Source organism: Neoarius graeffei, chromosome 16 (genome assembly GCF_027579695.1).
Source record: "Neoarius graeffei isolate fNeoGra1 chromosome 16, fNeoGra1.pri, whole genome shotgun sequence".
NCBI classification, from domain to species: Eukaryota; Metazoa; Chordata; class Actinopteri; order Siluriformes; family Ariidae; genus Neoarius; species Neoarius graeffei.
In genome coordinates this window covers 21,719,174-21,744,486 of record NC_083584.1, presented here as the reverse complement: position 1 = coordinate 21,744,486, position 25,313 = coordinate 21,719,174, and the positions used below count along the sequence as shown (strand labels likewise).

Below are 25,313 nucleotides of genomic sequence, written 5' to 3'. Positions count from 1 at the left end.
GACCAGTTCACTGGTTATACAGACACTAAAGGCAGATCAGCTGCGAGATGGAAGGAGTTCATGCTCTACATGATCTTACACGGTCACGGTGATAAGTGACGATTGTTTCGATGATAATACATTACCAGACCTGGTAACCATGAAGAGAAGAAGAAGCCTTTATTTATCACACGTACACTCAAGCACAGAGTGAAATTCCTCCTCTGCATTTAACCCATCTGAAGCAGCAAACACACACACACACACACACAGCAGTGTGCAGCTATGCTACAGCACCCGGGGAGCAGTTGGGGGTTAAGTGCCTTGCTCAAAGGCACTTCAGCCCCATGTTAATCTAACCGCATGTCTTTGGACTGTGGAGGAAACTCACGCAGACATGGGGAGAACATGCAAATTCCACACAGAAAGGCTCCCGTCAGCCACTGGCCTCGAACCCAGAACCTTGTTGCTGTGAGGCGACAGTGCTAACCACTACACCACCATTTATGGCCCTTTTCCACTACCCTTTTTCAGCTCACTTCAGCCCGACACGGCTCGCATTTCGACTACCTCAGAGCAGCACGACTCAGCTCGCTTCAGCCCTACTCGGCACCCAAAACTCGCACGGTTTTGGAGTGGGGCTGAAGCGAGCCAAACCGAGCTGAGTGAGGCTAGGGGCGTGAGAAGACACTCCCCTGTGCACTGATTGGTGAGGAGGAGTGCTGAATTTTCGTGGCTGGTTCTGACAACAAGCAGTTCCTGAGTGCACATCTGAGTGTTACTACCAGGGGTGATAGCGTTCCGGCGCCGCGCCGGATTTCCGGCGTACCGCGGCGCCGGAAAAAAAAAAAAAATCTAGTTCGCCCATTATCCTGTGTCATTCTGAGATGCGCAGATAGACAGTAAAGGGAATTCCGAATTCCCTTTACTGTCTATCTGCGCATCTCAGAATGACACAGGATAACGGGCGAACTAGATTTTTTTTTTCCAGCGCCGCGGTACGCCGGAAATCCGGCGCGGCGCCGGAACGCTATCACCCCTGTACTACACCATCCTGTAAAATAGCAGAAATGCTCGTCCTCCGGTCTTTTTCTCGACTATTGGTTCTGGATAAGCAAATTGTTTATTGTGCTGTTTTAAAATGATAACTTGGTCGTGAGTAGAGAAAAAAAACCATCACACAAGCTGAGAACACATCCAGTGACTGGGATTTCATCTTTACGCTTGAGTGTAAAGAAAAACAGCGACACAACTTTAGTTGGGCCTACGAAAATCTCACACGACTTTATTGTCCGTTGCGTTTTTGTGTGGAAGTCGATCGGGTGGGTGGAGTACAGAAAGCTGGTTATATTGCAGCATGCATTAGGCTGAGACGACACACTCGGTCTTAATGCACTCTTCAGACTGTACATCAACTACAATACAGTGTGCTAGCGATTCAGCACTAATGCACATTACATATACACTAACCACAGGCAGGGACCAATCAGCCAAGTCTGAATATGCACACAGAGTCAAATACGAATCTCCGTGTCCTATAGCACGGCCTGGGGAGATACTTGTACATATTTCTCTTATAACTTAAGCAAAAGCACTAATGCTTTAAAACACAGCCAGTGAAGGACTTAAAGGAGATACGCAGAACCATGGCCTCACATTTTGTTTATAAATGCCTTGAGACTTCAAGAATGGCACAGGAATAGTTTTAAGCATTAACAATAAATCTAAAATTGTAATTTTTATGATTAAAGTGGGGGCGGCACGGTGGTGTAGTGGTTAGCAAGCGCCGTCACCTCACAGCAAGAAGGTCTGGGTTCAAGCCCCGTGGCCGGCGAGGGCCTTTCTGTGTGGAGTTTGCATGTTCTCCCCGTGTCCGCGTGGGTTTCCTCCGGGTGCTCCGGTTTCCCCCACAGTCCAAAGACATGCAGGTTAGGTTAACTGGTGACTCTAAATTGACCGTAGGTGTGAATGTGAGTGTGAATGGTTGTCTGTGTCTATGTGTCAGCCCTGTGATGACCTGGCGACTTGTCCAGGGTGTACCCCGCCTTTCGCCCGTAGTCAGCTGGGATAGGCTCCAGCTTGCCTGCGACCCTGTAGAACAGGATAAAGCGGCTAGAGATAATGAGATGAGATGATTAAAGTGATTTATATAGGTAGCGGTCTGAGTGAATGACCTTGACGTCCACAATGTCACAGCGGGAAGTCTATCGGTCTCATCGCCATACAGAGCTGACTGCAACTCCGATCCTCCATTTTGAGCTAATTTATTGCCATGCCACGTAGATGTGTTGCTGGCAGGTGCAGCAACACGACAGAAGGTGGATTTACGTTGCATTCATGGCCCAAGAATGTTCAAACTGCGAAGATTTGGACGCTTTTTGCAAGAAATTCACAGATTGGGCGCCTACGAAGTGGTCTCTCCTCTGCTCTGCACATTTTACTGAGGACTCGTACGAAACCTCTGATCTGTTGGAGCGTTGGCTATAAGCCCCAGTGTTTCCCACAGACCAGGTAGCAATTTGTGGTGCTCCACTGTGCCGATGAGTGAATCGTGCGCGGTGGTGTCGTGGCGGTCGGTGGAGTCGGTCATTGGGGTGTATGCAAAGTGTTTACAGCGGGCGGTGTTCAAACACACAGTATTTTTCTTCAGAGTCACCTGCTGGGACTATTTTAAAGCTACAAGAAGCATTTGAGATTATTCACTTCAATCTAAATTCTTTTAAGTTCTTTAAGAGAAGACAGCTAAAACAATTTTTACCAGAACCCTGCCTGGTTTCATTCCTCGACCAAACTTTACATTACAGGGCAGGCCATTAGTTTGCTGGGCTTGATGTTGGTGGAAAACCTGTCTTTTAAATTTATGAAAATTACTCACCAAAATTGAAGTTTAGTTTGTACTAGAGATGCACCGATTGCAATTTTTTGGGCCGATTTCCGATTTTCCATGGAGTGTGACCTGCCGATACCGATTTTGGCTGATTCCGATTTCATTTTTTCAAACCACTTCACAGCACACACAGACTATTTTCTTTTTATCTTTTCTTTAATAGAACATTCTGCCAGATTTTCAGTAATAAATTTTCAACACCTCAAAGGTTGAAAACAAATAAAAAGACATTGTTCTTTGTAAAATCTTTCTTCATGTTTGGTATTAACATATTAATTCCTGAAATAGGAAATTCACACAAACATTTTTTCTTTTCCCATCCAATATCTGGCACAAAAACAACTTCCCCCTCATATATCATTTGCCTACTGCTATGGAACACACTTTCATAAGCCTATTTAGATCTGAAAACTTATGCCTTTATAGAACAACCCATTTCTCCATTCAGTATCAAAATACAAAAATAATTTCCAGTCATACTTATACCATAGCCATTCTATCATCTTTGTCAAATGTGTATTTGTAGAGTAATTTCCAATGGAATCAAGTGCAACCAAGGCTGTAAAACAAACAAAACGACAATTTTTTTTCTTTCTCTCTTTGCACAAATCTAACTAGATGTTTGGTAATAGGCTAACGTATTAATTCCTGTAATGGGAAATTCACACAACCACAAACATTTTCTTCTTTTCACATCCAATATCTGGCACACAAAAAATAATTCACTATATTTGGATATCCAAATATAGTGATTTTTTTTTTTTGTTAACAGCGTGCGCGCCGGAGCTCGTTAGGCGCGCAGGACTGACACTGTTCTGCGCAAGCGCAACACAATCGCACTAGAAAGCATGTTCAAGCTGCCAGTGGAGCTGCAGTCTTTTTAGTTACGAATTACGAGTATTTCCACTTTCATCTCTGTGATACACAAGTTTTGATCGGCAGAAAATCGGCATATTTTAATTTTGACCGGCCGGTCGCCGGTCACGTGAAAATCGGCCGATTCCGATCGGCAGCCGGTCAATCGGTGCATCTCTGGTTTTTACCTTAGTTTTTTGCCTTTTTGGTGGCAATCTTTCAATCATTCTTTAGTTGACATTCAAGGAATAAATTGCAAAAAACAAGCTGGAGGTTTTTATTTTAAATATTGAACTCAACACTTACCTCAACCAATACTAAAATGAAATAAATCGTATAATGTAACAAAATAATAATAAAATATCATGATGTAAGAAACCACTTAAGGTAACACCAAGCCAACTAACAGTAATGAAAAAGCATTACCCTAATTGTTGCAAAGCCTGCATGCCCTATCAGAACATTTAATTCTGCGTGGCCTCCTGAAAAAAAACTCCAGTGCCCTATCGTAAGGGAAGTCATTGCTGAAGCGGGATAAACGGGATAATGCAATAAGACCGGTTCCTCGCGTCAAGCTGCTACTGTATGCATCAAAATTGGTTTATAGCCTGACTCAGGGATGTCCGTTTCCTGTAAGCCAAGAAGGCTATGATAAAGCTCATCACGAGCACGACGTAGGCTACCTTTTAAAATAAGGGGTCGGAAGGCGAATCGGGAAGGCTGCGTTATTTTTAATTAGCCTAACAGGCCTACTTGCAGTCCAGGTATATGCGCACCGGCAGGCCTGTGGACACGCCTCTCTCTCTGTGTGTGTGTGTGTGTGTGTGCGCGTGCGCGCGCGCGAACGAGAAGAAAGAGCACTATGAATGAACGGAACGATACGCAAAGGATTTTTTTTTTTTCAAAATCGCGAGTCTGATTGTGTGGCGATAGGAATCCATTGTGTGGCGCTGCGCCACACAATGGTCTATGTATGGGAAACCCTGAGCCCGTATTGAAAGAGGGTATAGTACCAACAATTAAAGGAAAAACAAACTACAAGAAAAGGAAAGTAAATTCAGTTGCACCAGTTCTCCTGGAGTGTGAGCCGAGCAGTAATGGCGGAGTACTCAGTATGGAGAATGAGTGGATCAGTCGTTAGATTTCTCCACTGGATATGCTTTTTTTTTCCTCTCCGCAGGATATGCTTGCCTCAGCAGCAATATCTCACCCTTACGTGGAAGAAGTGAATGAACAAAGAACTGAGTCAGGTTGTTTCAAAACAGTCGGCCACAAGATCGGCCTTCAAGAAGCGAGGACACAGACGGGTAAGATGTGACTCTCATTTGGTTACCTAACAACACCACCCATTGTTTGCCTGCATTTAGATTAATCCATGTAACTTGTATTGTGTGTTTAAGTTACCGGTATAAGATTATTTAATTTGCTTCAGAATGTGATTGTCTCGGTTCATCTGATTTAATTCGCCTTTTACGTTTTATCAGTGGAAACGCATGCATGTACATGTACGTTGCATAAGTTATAACACCCATCCTGTTTTAATGAGAGTCACAGGAGACTGTCCATTCAATTCCACCCAATTCCCTAGACGGCTTTATTTCGTAAGGTGGAGGCCTCCGTGGCTGACGTGTTACTATCGGATTCACTTTCCGATGGTTTGAACTGATACGGTTCTACGTGTGTAGCAGTAGCATGTACACACACTCCAATTTCAGGACGATCACAGTCAGATGTATTACTATCTGAGGAATCCGAAGAATCTCCAATAAATCCGAACAAACAAGCTATCGCAACCACTCTCGCCTGCCGAGTCTGGCGTTGGGGTTGTTTTACAATCAGGGTACAAAGTTTGTGTCACAGGGGTCCAAAATTCAAACTGATTCAAACTGGTTCTTGTACCAGTTTTTAAGTGAAGGACAAGTTAAAGAACAGATAGGCATGTGTAATAGTTTGTATTATAACAAGATTAAGTGTAGCTCTAAGCAGGGCTGGGAGAAACAAATGAAGTGATTCTCGGAGAGGACTTTATTTTTTTGACAATTCAGAATCCACTACTTCCATAGTGCTTTTAAATCTAAGGCTGTAAGCTTTGTGTTAGTTGTCTCTAATATTTATGTCCTAATATCTTGACCATATTTTAGGATGAAAATAATCATTTTAGATATGTTATTTTATATTGAAAAATTAGCTGTCTCGGAGAGAACATTTTTTTGGACACAATTACATACTAATTTGATCAAAATAGTCTGAAAACTGACTGGCATTCAACATTAAAACTTAACTATGTTTCCAATGATATGGAACCAAATATCTGTTTTATGGTATGGATCCTTTTCACGTGACGTCACGACAAATGCGGCCGCCATTTTGGACATGTACTACCAGTAGTTTACCACAGCTAGCATTGAGGAACGGCAGCAAAGAAAGTGTTTATTTTCAGCAAGACTTCCATCATGCCACTATGTTGTTGTGCACCTGGATGTAGTAACCATCAACAAACAAGGCAGGGGTTATCATTTTATCGGATCCCGGTAGATGCTGACTGACGGAGAAGATGGATAGCGGCATACCAGCGCTTGTGTAGTGACCACTTTGTTGGAGGTAAGACGAATAAAATTAGCCAGAAAAGGCATTACATTGCTGTTAACATTCCGTTCTAGTTTACTGTAATTATGATCTGGCAGCTATTTACACCGGATCCAGTGTAAATAGCCGCCGGAGCCAACGTCCGAGGTTCCGGAGCGCACTCGCTCGCAGCCCGGCCGGAGCCGGCGGCCGCAGAGCCAGCGTGCGCGCGCGCTCGCGGCCCGGCCGGAGCCGGCGGCCACGGAGCCAGCGCGCGCGCGGCCTGACCGGACGTTGACTCCGGCAGCTATTTACACTGGATCCGGTGTAAATAGCTGCCAGATCATAATTACAGTAAACTAGTAAATACAGTTTTCTGCATCTCGCTCCTTTTTCTTTTATGTTTGTCGTCTTCCTCGCATTCAAACCGATTTGAGCCAAAGTCCACTACATGTCCAAAATGGCGGTTGCGTTTACGAAGGTCACGTGACTGAAAAGGGTCCATAAAGAATGATTTAAGTGCATCCCTTTTGGAGCTACCTGTGGTCAAAAAAGCACTTTTTCTAAATGACACAAGTAATTTTGCTAAATATGACCTATATTGCCATACACTCACCAAAAATAACGTTATCACCATGCATGGTAAATAGAGCTATCACAGGGCTACAATAAACAACCAAGTTTATTTAGTCAAGCCTTTTGATATTGAAGATAATAAGTGTTAAATGTGATTTTTAGCTTGCGTACCCTGATTGTAAAACAACCCTTTGGTCTTTCGCACCGGTTCCCGCAGTGACGTCATGCACTCAGGGCTGGCAGGCTCAGCGGGGCAGCTCGAATGCCAACTTTGCGGTCGATTTTAATTCCCAAAAATGTACATTTTTTAATTCCCATTCATGCAGCATACAAGAATCAAGGATGGAGATACTATCCACTCAGATTTATTTAAAAATAAAGGTTCTGCGTATCTCCTTTAAAGATGATTTATCATGGACGCAGTCAGGAGTTAAATTATGCACGAGCTTTAAAATGTGCCTGCTTAGACATTATCACAACAACAAAACACTGACGTTTCGTGACCTCAGGAGAACTTTGGCAAACGGTTCAAGTTACGCATCATCACAGCGCGGCTGGAGAAGAACAAAAGCAGGGTTTGAAATGAACACCGAGCCACCTGGAAGGCAACTCTGTCACTCTGGTAGTAAATTATGTGCCTGTGTAGATATTTACAGCGAGTCGTAATCTCCTCGTCTGTACTCATTTCCTTTACTCGCTTCAGATTTGAAATATTCAAAGAGTGATTTTTATAGTGTTTTTCTTCTTTTCACACCTTGCAGAAGCTCAGCTCAGTCACCTTTGGCGACATTTAGGCGAGTTACTAAGAAAGAGCAGTGATCATGTTTAAGAAAAGAGGGAAATTATTAATTAGCAAAAGGAAATTCCTGTTCAGTAAAAAGTGTTTTAGTATAAAAAGAAAATCGGACCATTTCTCGATCATCACCTTGAGCGACTCGGCAAAATGGCGGGCGATCGCTTAGTCACCGTAAGTGAGGAAGAATTCCACATCTCATCTCATTATCTCTAGCCGCTTTATCCTTCTACAGGGTCGCAGGCAAGCTGGAGCCTATCCCATCTGACTACGGGCGAAAGGCGGGGTACACCCTGGACAAGTCGCCAGGTCATCACAGGGCTGACACATAGACACAGACAACCATTCACACTCACATTCACACCTATGCTCAATTTAGAGTCACCAGTTAACCTAACCTGCATGTCTTTGGACTGTGGGGGAAACCGGAGCACCCGGAGGAAACCCACGCGGACACGGGGAGAACATGCAAACTCCACACAGAAAGGCCCTCGCCGGCCACGGGCCTCGAACCCGGACCTTCTTGCTGTGAGGCGACAGCGCTAACCACTACACCACCGTGCCGCCCAGAATTCCACATTATGAAAGAAAATGCTGCTCCTAAAAGCGCTAAAGATGCGACGAAGTCTGGTCTAAAACCATTCAAAGGGACGGTGGGATCGGGTAGATTTATTTTATCGATTTCAAAACAAAGTACTTCATGTGACTTGGCGTAGATAAAGCCTAGGTCACAACCGGACGTACGATTTTTTTGGCCGTGCGATTTTTGGCGTTTCCCAAATCACTGCGTTTTTTTTTTTTGTTCGTGGAGAAAGACGCACGTTGGCCGTAAGTTTGTCATGCAACCTGAAAAAACCGTAAGCGCCCATAGCGTTTGTTTGACATGACAAATATACCTCTGCAGCCGGTCTGCGGCTCGAAAATCAGCACGTCACACGCGCGCCCTCCGTGCATTTCTTGCACGTAGACCGGCCGTAGGAGCATGTACAGCCGGTTGTGACCGAGGCATAAGTCACAAGTCCGCGCCGCACCTTTATTAAATCTGCAGACCGCTTTTGAAGTTTGAAATGAGTTTTTTTTTAAATACGATTTATTTCTTTTTAAATAAAATCACCTGTGTATTTATACTAAAACAATTATCGACCTCAGGCTCAGTGAATATTGGTGGCTATTATACATGCAGGACACTTTTGATGGAACAAAAACGTGTTCTATTCCCTTCTAGCGGGTTTTATTCATTTGGTTTGATAGCATGCGATATTGTCAGCACATCACTTATCCTACATGTATTATGTAAATGTTTAACCATATAAATGGTTTCCGTTTCCGGCTGAGAGCACGTCGTGCACATTTTGGCTGCCGCTTCTCACCGGAGCTTTTTATTTTATTTTCTCTCCTCTTTTTTTTTTTTGTGTGTGTGTACAGTATATGTTTGTGTAGTTTGATGTTTGAGTGTTTTGTCCGCCGGTTGTGATGTAGCTCCGGACCCAGTTTTGGGCGTCCGTTCCCTCCAGGCCTTGGTTCGTTGTGGGTGATGCCTGTGCTCCTTGCTATGGACTGCAGTGCTCTAATGCTTGGCGCGATGTTGCTCGGTGGCGTTGCAGCAGCTGTGCAGGCGGTATGGGACATACCAGCGCTCTGCGTGGCGGTGCGTCTGTGCTCGCTTTATGGATCCATGGCATGGTGTTCCAAGTGATGCTGCCCGGCGGCGGCTGTGCTGGCGGTGTGGGACTTGTTTCCGTGCGCCTTTTGGTGGGACTGTGGCTGCTACACCACTGGAATGACATCCTGACCTCTATTTGGTGGACTTTTTTTCCCCCTCTCTAACTGTAAAGCGACGTTGAGTTTTGAGAAAGGCACTATAAATTGAAATCATTATTATTACTACTACTATTATCACTCTACCCAATGGAGAATGAGCGCTGAATATGGTTTACGATATTGCATGGTTGTCAAGACGACATGATGCCACACGTCGGAGATGTAAAACTTCCACACTAGCGAGCGACTGTGACAATTTGTAAACGAATATGGCTGCCAGGTTCGCTTCATTAAATATGGAAGATTTTGAGAGAATTTTGAAAGACACATTGAACACCCGAAAGGAATTTATTATTATTATAATGGCTGGCTTTTTTTTCGTGGTCTATCAGATATATTCCATTCAGCTACTCGTCTTCGACTCGTTCAATATCATGCTAGCTGAATGGAATATATCTGATATGCCACGAAAAAAAAGCCAGCCAATATTATCTAAATAATAACAACCTCAACAAGGGCGGCACGGTGGTGTAGTGGTTAGCGCTGTCGCCTCACAGCAAGAAGGTCCGGGTTCGAGCCCCGGGGCCGGCGAGGGCCTTTCTGTGCGGAGTTTGCATGTTCTCCCCGTGTCCGCGTGGGTTTCCTCTGGGTGCTCCGGTTTCCCCCACAGTCCAAAGACATGCAGGTTAGGTTAACTGGTGACTCTAAATTGACCGTAGGTGTGAATGAGAGTGTGAATGGTTGTCTGTGTCTATGGCTACGTTTACACTAGACCGTATCTGTCTCGTTTTCTTCGCGGATGCACTGTCCGTTTACATTAACCCCCCTGAAAAAGCGGGGAAACGGGAATCCGCCAGCGTCCACGTATTCAATCTAGATCGTATCAGCTCCGGTGCTGTGTAAACATTGAGAATACGCGAATACGCTGTGCTGAGCTCTAGCTGGCGTCTCATTGGACAACGTCACTGTGACATCCACCTTCCTGATTCGCTGGCGTTGGTCATGTGACGCGACTGCTGAAAAACGGCGCAGACTTCCGCCTTGTATCACCTTTCATTAAAGAGTATAAAAGTATGAAAATACTGCAAATACTGATGCAAATACTGCCCATTGTGTAGTTATGATTGTCTTTAGGCTTGCCATCCTTCCACTTGCAAGTAATAAGTGATATGCGCTGGGATCTCACACACAGCGGCTCAGTCCCGAATCGTGGCTTGTTCACTTCACTCGCGCGCTCTGTGAGCTGCGCAGGGCCGGAGTGCGCACCCTCCAGAGGGCACTCGCTGTTCAGGGCGGAGTGATTTGGAGCGCAGGATGCCTGCGGAGCCGAGTGTATCTGCGTATTGGTGTTGCTGTGTGCACGGCTAACGGTTTTATGTAAACGCGAATCGTTTTAAGAACGTTAATCTGATGATCCGCTGATTCGACGTAATGTAAACGTAGCCTATGTGTCAGCCCTGTGATGACCTGGCAACTTGTCCAGGGTGTACCCCGCCTTTCGCCCGTAGTCAGCTGGGATAGGCTCCAGCTTGCCTGCGACCCTGTACAACAGGATAAAGCGGCTAGAGATAATGAGATGAGATGAAAGCTGAGGCATTTATATTATATTTTAAGGTAACTTCATGTTGTGCTGTGAGGTTCTATGCACTTTAACTTTTGAACCAACAGGTGCATTTGGATAAGTGAAGCCTATTTTTCTGCATTTTTGTAGTCCTGGTAATCTTTTATATTGGTAAAGTTGTTTATAGGACCATTTCTCAGTGTCTTTGTTTTTTTTTTTTTAATCAACAGTTTTTCAGTAATAACTTTAATATTTAAAATACTCAATTTTAAATCACAAAAAAAGAAAAATCAACAATTTCTCGCAACTTTCACTTCCTCCCGCAATGTAATCGCAACAAAAAACCTAAAAAACACTGCAACTTTCATCGCAATTTTTTGGAAAAACCCACGCAACATCAGACATTTTAGCCCGCAACAATCACAAAAAAGGCCCGCGGAATCCTGGGGGGACCGAAAAAAAGGCCCGCGAAATCCTGGGGGGACTGAAAAAAGGCCCGCAAAATCCTGGGGGGGACTGAAAAAAGGCCCGCAAAATCCTGGAGGGACTGATTGATGGATGACGTTAAGTGTATTATTTCAGTAAAATTACTTTGTCCATTTCGTACTGGCAAACCTACCTTTTCTGTAAGGCAACAGTAGGCTATTTTAAGGCAATATTAGTTAGCCCTACGTAGTTATCTAATTCATCAAATTAACTTTATCATCCTACCAGGATCAGGCCGTTTCCAAATTCACCGGCGAAGTGCTTCCCGCTTGACATTGTATGTGCGCAGTCTATCCCAGTGATGGAGACGTGAAGTGACAGCAGTGATAAACTAATCTAGGTCTGCATGTTCATGTTAAAAGGGAAAAGTAGTCTATTCTAACAGAGAGCGAACTTCGATGCCACTTTTGAGAATTAGTGCTAGTAGCCTTAACGCGATTTGTTACTGGTGAGACGGAAGACGTTAAATTATTTTTAGCCTTTTCTAATAGGCCACCTTCTAAAGGTGAAGCTATTAGGCCACATAATTAAGGGAATGTAATGTTAGTTATCTACTTAATTAAATTAACTTCTTGACTCGAATTTGATCGTTTTCAAATTTACTGATGAGCGTTTCTCCACTAATTTAGGCCTTAATGCAACGCGTTGAATGTCAGGTGACGATGTCAGTCTTATTGTAGACGCTACAGCTGTAACAGAAAATCTCCGATCCTTATTAAACTGATGCTAAATTTGTTTTGTTAATTCAGATCATGAGCATTTTGAATTATTTCAAAAAGAGGGATTGAAATTCACCTCAGGATGAAGAGGTAGTGACTGAGGTAGGCCTAACATCAACTGCTTGCTGTCTTTGTCAGGATGTCAAATTGGTATACCGGTAACACTCCTAGCAAGCGAGTGCGATGAATGGGGGCAGATATAGATAGTTTTCACATGACATCACAGAGTCGGGGATTCCCTAGTGGCGGCCATCTTGCGGGTCAAGCTTACCGTACGGGTGACTGAGCACACATTGTAATGCGCGAGTACAAAGTCTTCAAAAGAACCCAAGCAGGCTATTTAAAGCTAGCAATGGTGCACACCTGTTGTATTCATGGCTGTCGTAATAGGTCAGATGATGACGTCAAGCAGAGCTTTTATGGAATTCCCACTGTACGGGAGCACGAAGGCGAGCAAACAAAGAAACTCAGCATACAAAGGAGAAATCTATGGCTTGCAAGAATCAACCGCAAGGATTATCAGCCTTCCAAACACAGCAAAGTCTGCTCCGATCATTTTATAAGTGGTAAGTTGTTTAAATAAACAATCGTGTTTAAGTTTGTTTTTGGAAACCAAAACATCATGTGAACAATCTCTGGAGAATGCCTAACTGGAACCGCTGAGTGTATGTTTACATTGTAATGTACACTTAATATCGCTCGCTTGTCACGTTTCTATTTGACACTTGTCACTTCACTCACACAAGGGTCATTTTTGAAAAACATTTTACGTCTATTCTGTATGATTTGATTTGTGTTTGGGATGCAAACAGCGCGCCTTTTGGCGGATGCCGCCTGAATCGCGCAGATCCGTTTTTTTTTTTAGGGGGGGCGTTGGAGTGTCTGATTATAATTTCAAAGTAAATTCTGTATTAAAATTACTAAATAAGCAAATCCGTTACAGTCCATGAAACAGGAAGTATAAGGATGAGAAAAAACAGTTTAAATTGGAAAGCTGTGCGCATTTGCGCAGCCCGAGCGGTGTGCAGGACTGCGCAAATGTGCGCAGCTTTCCGATTTAAACTGTTTTTTTCTCATCCTTATACTTCCTGTTTCATGGACTGTAACGGATTTGCTTATTTAGTAATTTTAATACAGAATTTACTTTGAAATTATAATCAGACACTCCAACGCCCCCCCTAAAAAAAAAAAAAAAAAATCGGATCTGCGCGATTCAGCCGTGAAAAAGGCGGCATCTGCCAAAAGGCACGCTGTAGAATATATAAAGTTGTATATATCAGACAGCCTTTAAAGTTTGATGAAGTCAGTTTCAGGCTTTGGAGCAGGCTTTGGCAGCCCTGCATAGTCACTTGAAAATGCATCTTTGTCCACTTCGTAGGGGTCAATTCCCCCAATCAAGGCCAGTTTGGCTGCATACCGTTGTCGTGAGATGTCGTCTAATGTATCTATATACTTCTGTTTGCTTGATTTTGCCGACATTGATCTTTATTTTAGAAAACTGACTATATAACTTCATAAATTCGTCTGAGATAACGTAGCCGGCAATGGCGATGGTCCGTTTTGTTTGCCCCACAAGATGGCGGCTGGAGGGCGTTCCCCGGAATGCCATGACGTCAGTGAAAACTATCTATACCCATTACTCAGCCACTTAGCAGCGATTGCCCTTGTTGTGCCGGTGTCGAGCGGGAATTGTGAAAAAGAGACTTTTCCACAATGAACAGGGTAAGGACATCTGCAGGTAAACCAGTGATGTGAATTTCAATTTACATTTACCCACTGTTTTTATGCTCAAATCCCAAAGTTCAATCTCACTTTCACTTAATTAAATATTTCAGAGTGAGCTCTACAATCACATGACTCATTGTAGTAACAAGTTGCTTGCCATTTTAGGTCAAAACAGACCTTCGGAACAGACTGCAAGGAGAGCACCTGGCCGCCTGCTTGAGGATTTCCATTAACGGGCAACAACCAGAAGATATAAATTATGAAAGGGCACTCGAACTCTTTTTCTCAAAGCCAAGAAAAATCAAATGCACAAGTGCAGGGTGTGGTCTTTGTAAATAGGGCAGGCATTTGTCAGGGTCTCTTTTGACATACAGCAGAGCTAGAAGTCCTTGTTTTGTAGGACTTTTTGTAGGAGTTCGGGTTATCGGTATCGGCCATAATTTCCACCGATATGCCAATAACATGCCTTTTTGCAGCTATTTCATTCCTAACGCGACTGTTACTGCACGTCCTTTCCTGCACTCGCCTCTGAGTTCAAGAACACGGTCCCGCCCACCACAACATCTGATTTGTTTGGCACAAGAGATATAGCCAATCGACACATGTAGCTAAACGCTGTGAACTGTTTCAAGGCGGCCGTACGGGCACTCGGGCAGAAGCGGCACAAGGGATACACCCAATCAACATGCGTAGCTAAACGCTGTGAACTGTTTCAAGGTGGCCGTACGGGCACTCGGGCAGAAGCGGCACAAGGGATACAGCCAATCAACACGCGTAGCTAAACGCTGTGAACTGTTTCAAGGCGGCCATACGGGCACTCGGGCAGAAGCGGCACAAGGGATACAGCCAATCAACACGCGTAGCTAAACGCTGTGAACTGTTTCAAGGCGGCCATACGGGCACTCGGGCAGAAGCAGATCCCACTTCAAGGTAAGGACACGCTGCTTTTGCCGCAATAAGTCACAAACACACAAGTTGCAAAAGCACAACATCATTATATGTTTACATTCTTCATCTACTACTCGTTAAAATTGTCCATTTGCATCTGTGTAGCCAGGCAAACTTAGCTTACAGAAGGACGTACTTGAATTAGCCTACAACCAACTAGTCTCGCTGAAACTACATGTAATGCTTCCTTCACTACAATATAATCCTCCTAAATTGGGAATATTAGGCTTGGGCATTAAAAGCATTAGAATGTAGATGGTTACTTGTTAAGTTGTTACATAATAGGGAGTGATAGCCTACTTTATGTTTGATTTTACTTTTTAAAAAATGCTGCAGGCAGCTCCCTACACTTGATTCGTTATTTAAAAACTACTTGAAGTTGGTAAGTCTTACTTAGTTCTTAGTGTAAAAGAATCCAGAGTGTATTTTCATTTATTTTCTACTGAAAATGGTGAGCTGTAATATAGTAGGGAGCGATTTATTTTTTTTATTGGTGAATATTTTATTATTATTTTATTCTAACTAATGTTTGACTTTATTGTACAAATGCTGCTGGCATCTCCCTGCACAAAATTTCATGTTCAATTTTACAATTAAACATACATTTCATGGATATGAAGGTCTGCGTCAGTGTGTGCTATGTTTCATTTCATGTGAATTATAATGTTTACATTTATCGGTTGCACATATTGGTTATCAGCATCCCAATTCCATAATAATCGGTATCGGCCCTGAAAAAAACATATCGGTCGATCCCTAGTTGCTATCTGTAACATGTTCTTCTTGTAGGACTGCCCTCTGTAGCAACATGCTAAAATAAAATACAAGGTGCATAACCAATACCAACGAATTTGTTCTTTGTTAGTCTTAGTTTAGTAGTATTAGTAGGCTAAACAACCCCCGCGCACCCCTGCAATTCAATCGGACACGAGCGCCACGCGCTAAACAACCCCCTGCGCACCCATGCAATTCAACTGGACACGTGCGCCACGCACGCCACGCCCCCTCCCCATAGTCTCCAAAACTTCTGTGGGAAACATTGCTTATTACTCACCGATACTCACCTCACCTTCGGAGAATAATTGCTAAATGCTATAAATACTTGTGTAGTTCCATCTTCACTAAACAAGCTACTATTATGCGAGTACTGAAGATTTCAGCACACTGCGTAAATACAAATCAAATTTAGTTCTGTATCTTGACAAGATGATCCTCACATTTTAATGCTCTTGTGCCTCTGACGAATTGTCACAGGCAGGTCAAGGTGAAGTGTGTGTGTAAACTCAGCACTTTATTTCAAACTATAATCAGACTTATTTCAGGTTTGTCACTAAAGTGTATATCCTGGACCAATTTTGTGTTTTTTTTTTTTTATATGAAAGTATGCCCCTTTACACACTCATCCAGAAAGGTAATTTTGCACAAGGCCATCTGTCTATAGCAGAAAAAAAATAAAAAAAAAACCAAAACGCATCTGGAAAAATCCCAAGGGATTCTGGAGCCAGATTGATCCAGATTCGTGACGTCACGTGCCGATCCGCCAGCAGGCTGAGAGACAAACACAGGAACACCTAATTTAGAGTATAGTTTCTCTTATTTCTTGCCCTGGCAACATACGACTTGTGAATTGCTGATTTTCTTGGTCTTTTTCTCGGCTCTGCTTGGTCCTTGGCTTCGAGGGAGGGCCTCAGTGGATGCGACACTTCGCCTTCTGTCAGGGGAGACAAACACGGATGGCTCCTTTGGTGACGCTGACACAAATGGAGACGGTGTTGCTTTGGGCATTCTGACAGATGGAACTGCGTCTTTTTTCAGATCGAGTTGCTTCTTGAAGCCCATTTCCTACTGCAAATAGTTCTCAAAGTTGTTGGGCTTTATGAAGTGAGCCCTGTATATGACGCTGTGGTCTGTTGCATGTTGCCAGTTTTTCCGGGTGCCTCACATTCCCATTACTCTCTCATTGTCCGGTCTTTTGGGAAACGATGAGTACTAATCCCATCAAGATTGGTGTTGCTACACCCTCCTACGATACATCTGTTAATCATTTTAATAATTACGTGATAACGTTGAAGAAATTTGCAGAAAACCACCAGGTCGTTTTCTCATAAACAAACCAGCACTGACGTAGGATTCAGAGGGAGGCGTCCTGCACGCGACGTCGCAAAAATCAACGTTTGCCGGGAAATCCAAATGCCAAGTTTTTTCAGAGGCAGACCAATTCGCATCAAATGGCTTGATTTCAACTGAATTTTTCTGGTATTGAGCAAGGTAAAAAAAATTGCACAAAATGTGACAGATATTTGACCAAAAGTTTAATATAAAATAGGACAATTACATTGATCTTGCTCCTGAATTTACCCAAGATGTGCCCTTTAATGTAAACACAAACAGAAGTAGAAATAGAAAGCAGTAAACATGAAACTGGAAGTCTGACTCGGGGGCAGGGGTGATGGCGTTCCGGCGCCGCGCCGGATTTCCGGCGTACCGTGGCTGGGGAAAAAAAAAAATAAATAAATCTAGTTCGCCTATTGTCCTGTGTCATTCTGAGATGCGCAGATAGACAGTAAAGGGAATTCCGAATTCCCTTTACTGTCTATCTGCGCATCTCAGAATGATGGGCGAACTAGATTTTTTTTTTTCCCCCCAGCCACGGTACGCCGGAAATCCGGCGCAGCGCCAGAACGCTATCACCCCTGCGGGGGGTACAAAGTCTTGGAGTGAACTGATACAAACACAAGATAAAGTTTCACAAAAGGACACCAAGACAGCAGGGTGGAAGGAGACAATCTAATCAGAACTAAACACAGAACAGGTGACCACAAAATCAGGCAACAAACCAATTACACACAGGAACAGAGACGGGATGAGAACACAAACCAAAAACAAAACATGAGCATGTGGGGTTTGTCGCCATGGGAACCACGATACAAAGAAGGAAACTATGACGGTACCATCTCTGTGCTGCATCATCATGACCCAACAAACTCAGACGCTCAGTTCCTGCTTAACTATACTGAAAAAAAATTATCCTCGTTTCAAGTAAAGTATCTTGAATATTTAAAAAAAAAAAAAAATTCAACTAACGTTTCTCTCTGCTAGCGTGTTAAGTACATTTCTCGATATATTTACCTTAAAAGTGAAACTGTTATTCTATTCCCAGATCATTTTGCTTACGTCAAGCATTTATTTCATTTTAAGCAAAACTTTTTTTTTCCCTCTAAAAAGGAGAAATGATCTGCAATAGATTAAGACGACTTAAAGCTCAGAATTAGTAAAAATATTGAGAAATAGTTTGAGATTTGTTATACAATTAGCCTATCTCATGATGGGAAATTAGATCCTGCACCTTTTTATTTAGTTCAGATATCATCAGTTGCTATTTTGAAAAAGCTATCTTTTTTCGCATGTTCACAGAAAATCGGTTATTTTACAGCGTAACAAATTCACAAATAAGTCGTAGTAAATAATTATAAAATTCCGGGATTATATCTCATCTCATCTCATCATCTGTAGTCGCTTTATCCTGTTCTACAGGGTTGCAGGCAAGCTGGAGCCTATCCCAGCTGACTACGGGCGAAAGGCGGGGTACACCCTGGACAAGTCGCCAGGTCATCACAGGGCTGACACATAGACACAGACAACCATTCACACTCACATTCACACCTACGCTCAATTTAGAGTCACCAGTTAACCTAACCTGCATGTCTTTGGACTGTGGGGGAATCCGGAGCACCCGGAGGAAACCCACGCGGACACGGGGAGAACATGCAAACTCCGCACAGAAAGGCCCTCGCCGGCCACGGGGCTCAAACCCGGACCTTCTTGCTGTGAGGCGACAGCGCTAACCACTACACCACCGTGCCGCCCCCGGGATTATATATTTAAAAAAAACCAAAAACCCACACAAAATTCACAAAAAACATTTCTACGCTATATCATACATTATAGCTTTGATAAACTGTTAGCAATACTTGTATAATAATCATTTTATGATTGCTTCTGAATAGTTTAAACAAATATTTAAAATTAGAAATTTAAAAAGTATTTTAAAATATTTTAAAAGTAACCTTTTGCAATTTTATAGATTAAGTAGAACATTTTAACATCAAATTACCTGTACAGTATATTTGCATTTTTTTAATTAATAAAAAACGGCATATCACAATATCTCGGAAAAGTGTACTGTAACAAATTATCACAATAACGATGATATACCCTCACATCACCCAGCCCTAGTAAAATAGACAAGTAGTAAAAATGCAATCAATAAATAAACAGATAAATAACAGCAACAAAACTGATGAAAGTACAGTAAATTCAAGAAAAGTAAATGTAACATGCCAGTAAAAATAAGGCAATAATAAAAGCTAGTTAAAGCATATACGCAGAGCCATGGCCTCACTTTTCGTTTATAAATGCCTTGAGACCTCTAGAATGGCACAGGAATAGTTTTAAGCGTTAACAATAAATCTAATATAGTAATTTTTACAATTAACGTGATTTATATAGGTAGCGGTCTGAGTGAATGACCTTGACGTCACAGCAGGAAGTCTATCGGTCTCATCGCCATTTCCGCTATACTAAAACACAGAGCCGACTGCAACTCCGATCCTCCATTTTGAGCTAATTTATCGCCATGCCACGTAGATGTGTTTTTGGATGGTGCAGCAACACGACAGAAGGTGGATTTACGTTGCATTCATGGCCCAAGAATGTTCAAACTGCAAAGATTTGGATGCGTTTTGCGAGAAGTTCACGGGCACATTGGGCGCCTATGAAGTGGTCTCTCCTCTGCTCTGCACATTTTACTGAGGACTCGTACGAAACCTCTGATCTGTTGGAGCGTTGGCTATAAGCCCATATTGAAAGAGGGTGCAGTACCAACAATTAAAGAAAAATACAAGTATTTTTTTTTTTTTTTTAAAAAGGAAAGTAAGTTCAGTTGCACCAGTTCTCCTGGAGTGTGAGCCGAGGGTTGTTGGTAAAACCCGGGACGGAACGGGACATAATATCGCTTGGGCAGTGACCTCCCTGCGGTTGTTGCTAAAACCGGTGACGTCCCGTTCCGTCCCGGGTTTTAGTAATTGCCTGAGCCGAGCAGTAATGGCGGAGTACTCAGTATGGAAAAAGTGGAGAATGAGTGGACTGGCCAGCCGTCTTTATTTCTTCACTGGATATCACTGCCATCTCACCCTTACATGGAAGAAGCGAAAGAACTGAAAGTCAGATTGTTTCAAAACAAATCGGCCACAAGATCGGCCTTCAAGAAGCGAGAACACAGACGGGTAAGCTCCGACTCTCATTTGGATTAAAAAAAAAAAAAAAACACCACATGTTTACCTGCATTTAGATTAATCCATGTAACTTGTATTGTGTGTTTAAGTTAGCGGTATAAGATTATTTAATTTGCTTCAGAATGTGATCGTCTCAGTTCATCTGATTATTTAATTAGCTTCTTACGTTTTATCAGTGAAAATGCATGCATGTACATGTATGTTGCATAAGTTATAACACCCATCCTGTTTTAATGAGGGTCAACCCACAATCAATGAAGTCAAATCAGTCTTAGTTGGGCAAGTCAGTAACGGTATTTCTTACTTTCATCATAAATTTTTATTTATATGACTTTGGTCTATAGCTGTAAATGGTCTCGGCCTTAAAACCGGTTCCTGCTGTGACATCATGCACTCAGGGCTGGCTGGCTCAGCGGAGCAGCTCAAATGCAGACTTTGCGGTCGATTTTAACTCTCAGAAATATACTTTTTTAAATTCTGATTCATGCAGCATACAAGAGTCAAGGATGGAGATACCATCTCATATCATCTCTAGCTGCTTTATCCTGTTCTACAGGGTCGCAGGCAAGCTGGAGCCTATCCCAGCTGACTACGGGCAAAAGGCGGGTACACCCTGGACAAGTCGCCAGGTCATCACAGGGCTGATACATAGACACAGACAACCATTCACACTCACATTCACACCTACGGTCAATTTAGAGTCACCAGTTAACCTAACCTGCATGTCTTTGGACTGTGGGGGAAACCGGAGCACCCGGAGGAAACCCATGCGGACACGGGGAGAACATGCAAACTCCACACAGAAAGGCCCTCGCCGGCCACGGGGCTCGAACCCGGACCTTCTTGCTGTGAGGCGACAGCGCTAACCACTACACCACCGTGCCACCCCGGTGATACTATCCACTCAGAAATTTATAAAAAATAAAGGTTCTGCGTATCTCCTTTAAGGCTTGAAATTTTTTTTTTTTTTTTTACATGCCGCTGTGTGGGTTTTGTTTTTTTTAAACCAGTGACATGTGGAGCCTGATGAATGTTTATCAGTGGTGATATGCTCCAGATCTTCAGTTCACAAAAAAAACCACCCCGCAAAGCTGTTTCAGTGCGCCTCACCAGAATCAGTTACTAACTGAACTGAGTCACTGACGTGACTCATGAGTACACGTGGTGTAGTAAGTAATATTTACTCAAGTTGAAGAGCTCCAACGTTAAACCTTTAAACCCTGAACAAAGCAGGAATGTGTGTTACACATAAATAGCACTTGAACCCTGAGTGAAACTGATGAGAAGGTGAGAAACAGCTGTCCACAGCGTGACCGTACACCTCACACTCCTGCAGGCCAGGTGCACGGACGTGCTCACTCTCACACACATACACACACACGGCTGCTTCAGCTCTGGAAATAACACACAGCAACACCGTCATAAAGAAAGGAATCCTTCTGGTGCGCGTGCGCGTGTGTGTGTGTGGGAAGCCCGGAAAGAACAAGTTTAATACACATTTTCCATGTTTACTGAGAAAATAAGGCCAAGATGCTTTCAAAAGGAAATCCTGAGAGTGACTGAAAACAAAGTTAATGTGCTTCTCGACTATATCCATCTGTAAGGAATAAAACACGACCGGGAGCGCTGGTATAGGGAAATGACGACCTCCTGCGTTGTTGATCATCATGCTGAAGTTCTCCATCTACACCTTTACCCAGTGTTTTCTCCAGAAAAAAAATTAAAGCCCTAAATTCTGGCATGATAATACACAGACAACTGAGCGCCAACGGCACAAAGTGAAACTAGAGGGGTCCGGGGGGAAAATTTTTGGAAAATAAATGCTCTCAGGTGCATTTTCAGGGTCTCCAAGGTTTTAGATACATGATTATAGGGTAGATTTTACCAGTGTTTCAATGATTTCTGACCTAAATAGTATTAAATGTACACACATTTGAAATTTCACCTTAAAGTTCAACATGCAAGTTAAACGGTTTTGTTGTAGATTACTTAAGTATATGATACCGGTAGGTTGAAAATCTTCGAGGATCCCTTAATTATCTATGATCGAGTAGTGTTGTAACAAAAACGTGCATGAAAATATGAACTAGTCTGGCTAACGCGACTTCAAAGCTCTGCGAGCATTTGGTCTGGCATAGATATTAAGCCCAACCGTTTCCCAAAGGCGTGGTTGACCCGCCTCCCTGAAATGCCTCAGTTTGCTACTGGTCGAAGCCAGAAAAGGCTGCGACGAAGCTTAAACCAATCACATCACTCTTTCCTCTGACGTATGTGACGCGACGGAAACTGCTTGAGTAACAGGAAGATAAATACCTCCAGGGCTGCTCTTTGCTCCGTTTTCAATGAGAACTTGCTCCATGTTCGTAATGTTTCTAGTGAATGAAGCGCTTCCGGCATAGATTCTGTAAACAATCTATGGCTTCCGGTTGCAGTTCTACTACGTCACTGCCTTGAACACGCCTCTACCCAGGGCCGTTGGAGATGCTCAAAGTTGATTGGCTCCCGATTTTTCGGGAGCTTGGAAGAGCTGGAGATAGCTTGCCTTGCCAGACTAAGCTCGCAACAGGCCCTCGTGTTGCGTCACACTTAGGATGGGCGGGCCCAGGCTAATATGAACAGTGGTTTGCTCCATCTTATGCAACCCAGTGAAGAGAATCGATCATCATGACCTCCTGTTGATCACAAAGGGATCTGAACCTAAGACCTGCCACCTTAAAATAAGTTGCTGTATTACTATAAGGCCAAACAAAATAATGTGTTTCCTGTTTCTTCAAAATAGGGTAGGTAGGTAGGGAAAAAAAATGTTTATTCCAAAAGTTTACGACAAATTTTCTAGGGTAGGTAGGAAAAAGTGAGAAGTTTCCTTTGAAAACTTTTGTTGCAAAATACTGGTTAAACGTTTGCAACGGATCCCAGAATGTCAGAACTGTGTGATTTGTTGTAGGAAACAAATGTCGTAGTTACTCTATAGTTCTTCATTTGGAAATATTTTTAATTGTTGTGAATCTCTTTTGCATTGCAATAGGCTGATTTGACAAGCAAACATTTCTGTCCACTGTGTCGCTTTTTGTTCCGAGGCGAACCTCCATTTTATAGGCACCCGGAAGAATCGATGAAATATACTGCGCATGTGCAAGCAGTCATTTACATCCGACCCTTCGAGGCATGAACACAAGGGTGGCCAGTTTTTCTACTTAAAAATCTAAGATAATCATCATTGTAACACTAGCAAGAATACGCAGCGTTGTTCAGCTATGTATTCGATTGCATCTAACGGTGACCCCTGTCTAGAAATGCCTACGAAATTTGGCTTTGCTGCGACCTTCGGTGTCCGAGTTATAGACGTTTGAAGGTGGGCTGGAGCCATGGATCAAATCAAAACTTAAGTTACTGAGCAGCGCTTGCACGGTGGCGAATGACTGGCCGAGGCAGCGTCCTACCAGGCCGTGCCCGTGCTGGTTTGAAAGGGCTGGGGTAGAGGGAGGTGCGTGTTGGTTGTCAATTTACTCCTGACGGGCCTCGTGTCTTTCGGCAAATACCGAGTGGTTTATATGACACGCCCTAGCGGCTCTTGTTTGACTCGCCAGGTGGCTGCCAAGCAGGTAGGGTAGGGCGCGACAAAGAGTTTATCATGGTCATAAACAGTTGAAGGGTCGCAGTGTTTTTACAGGGTCGGTCGGGTAACCGGCAACACATATATTATTTTGTTTGGCCTAACTGTAGTGATTTAGAATGTTTCCGATGCAATTACCGTAATATATGTAGAACTAAGATACACTGAAAAGAAAAAGCAAGGCAACTGCATATTATAAAGTTTAAATTTGGCACTTTATTAAATGGACTAGATTAAGATTAAAACATATTTAAAGGGATAGTTTGGGATTTTTGACATGAATCTGTATGGCATCCCCATCAATAGTGTCGTGCAAACACACTGACTTACCCCCCGACAGCATCCTGTGAGTCCAGTTCTTGTCCAGTTTTGGTCCAGACGAAAGTAGTCCGGCAAGTTTGTTGGGGTCACGAAAGTAAAACGTTTTTCGTCTCAAAACAATATGTGTTCAAAAGAGTGATATATTTGCATCACAAAACCGTTACCAAATAAAAAGTCAGACCTCGAAATCGCTTGGCACTATTTTCTCTCCCTTCTTATCACTGTGCGCTGCCGCCAGGTGACAGCCACGGCTGTTTCATTCATTGTTTACTAGTGATGGGAATTTCGGCTCTTTTTACTATAAGGAGCCGGCTCTTTCGGAAGATTTTTTATAATTATTTCTCATGACTTGTACATTCACATCGAGTACACATACCAATGCAAATTAACACGAAGGGATTTACTAGACCAATTTATATCTGGAACTATTTTCAGCCACAGCACAGGCAAAGCACCGCTGCAGGCGCAAAGACACCGCGCAGCGCCTGAAAACGGGTGCGCAGCGCCTGAAAACCCGTTTTCAGGCGCTGCGCGGTGTCTTTGCGCCTTCCTTTTCCTACCTATTCCTTTAATTGCTGCAATTAACTAGTTAATCCTGATTCTATTTCTCCTCTCAGTTATAATCTGTCCTGCTTTTGAAAAGATCCTCTCTGGGGGGACAGATGCTGCCACTATACACATCCTCCGTGCCATCACGTGTGTAAGCCGTGAATAGAGTGCAGCCTTGGTCTCCCACCAGCTTAGTGGGTCTGCGTTTCGCTGTCACCTGGCGGCAGCGCGCAGTGATAAGAAGGGAGAGAAAATAGTACCAAGCGATTTCGAGGTCTGACTTTTTATTTGGCAACGGTTTTGTGATGCAAATATCTCACTCTTTTGAACACGTACTGTTTTGAGACGAAAAACGTTTTACTTTTGTGACCCCAACAAACTTGCCGGACTACTTTCGTCTGGACCAAAACTGGACTCACAGGATGCTGTCGGGGGTAAGTCAGTGTGTTTGCACGACACTATTGATGGGGATGCCATACAGATTCATGTCAAAAATCCCAAACTATCCCTTTAAAGGAAAAGAGAACTTAATTCATGCATTTAAGTTTGCAGAAAGATTATGTACTTATAAACACGTTCATGAAGAGAATTTAAGTGTCAAATGTAGCATAATTTCAAATAATAATGAGAAGCGTATTTGGCAGCGTGATGTCACTGTGAGCCTTTAACGAAAGAATAATC

At 43.1% G+C, this 25,313-nt stretch overlaps 2 protein-coding genes across 3 annotated transcripts in view; both read right to left on the bottom strand.

Moving 5' to 3' along the window:
• Window positions 1–25,313, bottom strand: part of snx13 (sorting nexin 13) — a 206,041-nt gene that overhangs the window by 181 nt on the left and 180,547 nt on the right. The window lies entirely within an intron of this gene.
• LOC132900497 (serine/threonine-protein phosphatase 6 regulatory ankyrin repeat subunit A-like) overlaps window positions 1–25,313 on the bottom strand; it is a 195,131-nt gene that overhangs the window by 132,098 nt on the left and 37,720 nt on the right. The window lies entirely within an intron of this gene.